Source organism: Oncorhynchus kisutch, unplaced genomic scaffold, assembly GCF_002021735.2.
Source record: "Oncorhynchus kisutch isolate 150728-3 unplaced genomic scaffold, Okis_V2 scaffold918, whole genome shotgun sequence".
Taxonomy (NCBI): Eukaryota; Metazoa; Chordata; class Actinopteri; order Salmoniformes; family Salmonidae; genus Oncorhynchus; species Oncorhynchus kisutch.
In genome coordinates this window covers 47,501-52,500 of record NW_022262863.1, presented here as the reverse complement: position 1 = coordinate 52,500, position 5,000 = coordinate 47,501, and positions in this window count along the sequence as shown.

Below are 5,000 nucleotides of genomic sequence, written 5' to 3'. Positions count from 1 at the left end.
TAGCATTGGTAAAATGTCACAAACTAAGTGTACCTCTACTCAGTACATCTAATGAGTACATTTAGTCTGGCATTTTGCTGTGATACTAGCAGACCCTTTAAACAGAGACAATGACCTGTTATTGACCTGTAATTCCTGTTGCCTCCTTTTGTCTCAAGGAAGGGCCACTCTGGTGTCACGGCAATGTAGTCATGACTCTGGTATTAGATTGGTACGTGATCCATGTGGCACGATGAGCTGAACTCCTTTGCTTTTGCTGTAGGTCAGATGAGGCCTGAGGCCCGACGCCCGACGCATGGCTCGCCTCCTGGATTTTACATTGTGGCAGTTGTAATCTACGGCAGTCTTCCTTAATCCTGGTCCCTGGGGTCACAAAAGGGTGCACATTTTGGTTTTGGCCCCAGCACTACACAGCTGATTCAAATGATCAACTCATTGTCAGGCTTTGATCATTTGTACCAGCTGTGTAGTGCTGAGGCCAGAACAAAACTGTGCACCTCTTTGTGTCCTCGGGACCAGGACTAAGAAAGACTGGTCTACAGTAAGGTAACCTCGGGACACTTTCTGTTGCAGGTCACTTGAGGTCGTCTACAGTATGAGGTGGTTTCAGCCCCAGGATCAGGGGGGAGGGAGGGTGGGGGGGGGGGGGGGGGGGGGGGGGGCATCATCTGAGTTCTGTAAACTGTACAGTAAGCTGGTTAGTGTCCCGTTTGTTGGAGCCAACAAGAGTCACGCAAGGTAACTACTGGATTAGGGAATGAATGTCATGTCACAAGGCTCGTCTGAGTTTTTGGGGTCATCGCACTAATGAAAGAAAAACAAACACATTACAATTGTTTAATATGATTCAGCATTATGAGGTCTCGAAATAGCTTCAATGAACATTTGGACAGAGCTATCTTGGACACACATTTTGACAGCACGTGCCGAGTGAAGGGCTTATTTGAACAAATAGATTTTAAAGGCTGAGGTTAACATGACTGGTTGGATTTTACTGTTGGCAAAATATATATTATAAATGTTATTTTCATGAATTGAACCTTTATTTCACCAGGCGTGTCCAGTGCTTGAATTGGGCCAGTAGACTACACGCCTACATTGAGTACGGACACATCACATGTTCTACTGCTTGACTACCAGCACCTCTTATAGAATGTTACCTACGTCAAATCAAATCAAATGTTATTGGTCACATACACATGGTTAGCAAATGTTAATGCGAGTGTAGGGAAATGCTTGTGCTTCTAGTTCCGACAATGCAGTAATAACCAACGAGTCATCTAACCTAACAATTCCAAAACTACTACCTTATAGACACAAGTGTAAGGGGATGAAGAATATGTACATAAGGATATATGAATGAGGGATGGTACAGAGCAGCATAGGCAAGATGCAGTAGATGGTATCGAGTACAGTATATTCATATGAGATGAGTAATGTAGGGTATGTAAACATAAAAGTGGCATAGTTTAAAGTGGCTAGTGATACATGTATTACATACAGATGGCAAGATGCAGTAGATGGTATAGAGTACAGTATATACATATGAGATGAGTAATGTAGGGTATGTAAACATTATATAAAGTGGCATTGTTTAAAGTGACTAGTGATACATTTTTTACATACATTTTTCCATTATTAAAGTGGCTAGGGTTGAGTCAGTATGTTGGCAGCAGCCACTCAATGTTAGTGATGACTGTTTAACAGTCTGATGGCCTTGAGATAGAAGCAGCTAGGATAGGGCAGCTCCAGGAAGAGTCTTGGTGGTGCCAAACTTCTTCCATTTAAGAATGATGGAGGCCACTGTGTTCTTGGGGACCTTCAATGCTACAGAAATAGTTTTGTACCCTTCCCCAGATCTCTGCCTCGACACAATCCTGTCTCTGAGCTTAACGGACAATTCCTTCCACCTCATGGCTTGGTTTTTGCTCTGACATGCACTGTCAACTGTGGGACCTTATATAGACAGGTGTATGCCTTTACAAACAGCTGTTGGTTAAGGGCTTGTAAGTAAGCATTTCACTGTAAGGTCTACACTTGTTGTATTCGGCGTATGTGACAAATAACATTTGATTTGAAATCATGTCCAATCAATTGATTTTACCACAGATGGACTCCAATCAACTTGTAGAAACATCTCAGGGATAATCAATGGAAACACGATGCACCTGAGCTCAATTTTGAGTGTCATAGCAAAGGGTCTGAATACATATGTAAATATATATACTTTTTTACTTTCTAAAAAACTGTTTTGCTTTTCATTATGGGGTATTGTGTGTAGATTGATGATGTTTTTTATTCAGTTAATACATTTTATAATAAGGCTGTAACGTCAGAAAATGTGGACTAAGGGGTCTGAATACTTTCCAAATGCACTGTATGTTGGGTGCATTGTCCTGGGATGGTTTAGTTTGACTTGTAGACTCCAGTCCAAGGTGCATTGTCCTGGGATGGTTTAGTTTGACTTGTAGACTCCAGTCCAAGGTGCATTGTCCTGGGATGGTTTAGTTTGACTTGTAGACTCCAGTCCAAGGTGCATTGTCCTGGGATGGTTTAGTTTGACTTGTAGACTCCAGTCCAAGGTGCATTGTCCTGGGATGGTTTAGGTTGACTTGTAGACTCCAGTCCAAGGTGCATTGTCCTGGGATGGTTTAGGTTGACTTGTAGACTCCAGTCCAAGGTGCATTGTCCTGGGATGGTTTAGGTTGACTTGTAGACTCCAGTCCAAGGTGCATTGTCCTGGGATGGTTTAGGTTGACTTGTAGACTCCAGTCCAAGGTGCATTGTCCTGGGATGGTTTAGTTTGACTTGTAGACTCCAGTCCAAGGTGCATTGTCCTGGGATGGTTTAGTTTGACTTGTAGACTCCAGTCCAAGGTGCATTGTCCTGGGATGGTTTAGTTTGACTTGTAGACTCCAGTCCAAGGTGCATTGTCCTGGGATGGTTTAGTTTGACTTGTAGACTCCAGTCCAAGGTGCATTGTCCTGGGATGGTTTAGGTTGACTTGTAGACTCCAGTCCAAGGTGCATTGTCCTGGGAGGGTTTAGGTTGACTTGTAGACTCCAGTCCAAGGTGCATTGTCCTGGGAGGGTTTAGGTTGACTTGTAGACTCCAGTCCAAGGTGCATTGTCCTGGGAGGGTTTAGGTTGACTTGTAGACTCCAGTCCAAGGTGCATTGTCCTGGGATGGTTTAGGTTGACTTGTAGACTCCAGTCCAAGGTGCATTGTCCTGGGAGGGTTTAAGTTGACTTGTAGACTCCAGTCCAAGGTGCATTGAAGCTGTTCTGGCAGCTTGTGGTGCCCAACATCTTTTATGACATTTTATGTTGGTGTTTCCTTCATCTTGGCACTTACCTGTATGTGCTTGTGATAAAACTTAATACACAGTTATTTTTTGTATAAACTATTGGTCCTCTGGTTTTTGTTTCAGCCCTGTTTCTGGAGAGCTACCCTCCTGTAGGTTTTCACTCCAATCCTGTTCCTGGAGAATTACCCTCCTGTAGGTTTTCACTCCAATCCTGTTCCTGGAGAGCTACCCTCCTGTAAGTTTCCAATCCAACCCTGTTCCCGGAGAGCTACCCTCCTGTAGGTTTTCACTCCAACCCTGTTCCTGGAGAGCTACCCTCCTGTAGGTTTTCACTCCAATCCTGTTCCTGGAGAGCTACCCTCCTGTAAGTTTTCAATCCAACCCTGTTCCCGGAGAGCTACCCTCCTGTAGGTTTTCACTCCAGCCCTGTTCCTGGAGAGCTACCCTCCTGTAGGTTTTCACTCCAACCCTGTTCCTGGAGAGATACCCTCCTGTAGGTTTTCACTCCAACCCTGTTCCTGGAGAGCTACCCTCCTGTAGGATTACAATAGTGAGTCCATACATTTCCCTGGCATTGCAATTGCCATGCTCTTCCAACTGAGCCACATGGGACCTATTGTCCACTACTTTTCAATCATGGTCCTGTTGTGGAAATGTCCTCTATTTACCAAATCATGGGAGCAAACCACACACACAAGTCAGAGTTAGTTATCAAAGTCCATCTTTAATTATATGAGCTCTATCACAATCCTGTGACTCTCAGGTAATTCAGTGTCTATCAGTGAATTCTCTGAGAGCCCCCTCTGCATTGCAACTGCGATCCTTTAATAGCAAAGAACACACATAGTCAGACAGCATAGACATAATAAATCGTTCAGCTTTGTCTCCTTATTCAAACCCCAGAACCATAAACCAATCCTCCATATCAACAGGCATATATCAAATTGTCATTTAGATACAACCAATTCTAAATACAACCAATCCTGGACAAACTCACGGAGACACACTGACTGGCACACAGACATTGTGGAGCAAAAGATATGTTTACACATGATGACACTTTGACCTCTCCCCTCTCTGCGGCCCAAGCAACTTAGTCTTGACATAGAACAGATACTGCAACCCTGCCACAGTATTATACAAAAATAACATTCTGATGTGAAGTAATTTACAAACATATGATGAATATAAAACATCTTACCTGTACACACAGTACAGTACAGTACAGTACAGTACACACAGTACATACACTGCCTGCGTCAAACATATATATTAATGTAATACATGGAAATACCACTAGGTGGTGGTGTAACCACATATCTGAAAATCATCTGTCCTTTCCTCTGATCTCAGACAACTTTTAGATGCATGAAGTGTTATACAACTCAAAGTAGCTATGTTAGTCTGCCCTCTTCACTCTTCGATAATTCATGTTTGTGTGCATGTATATAATTTAAGATGTTGTGGGACAGGGAATTAGGAGAAAGACAGAGCGAGACAACGAGAGACAGAAAACATGTGTGGTACAATTAACCCTGCATTGCGTAATACGATTGGTTAGGAGGTTTCATTGCTATAACCCACTCATATTCCTGGAAGCTGTATGATGTAAATTGAACAATAAAGTTTTGTCCTCAGCCTAATAACCGGAGTCTGGCCCTTTTACATCAATACTACAGCCTGCAGCTGGCGA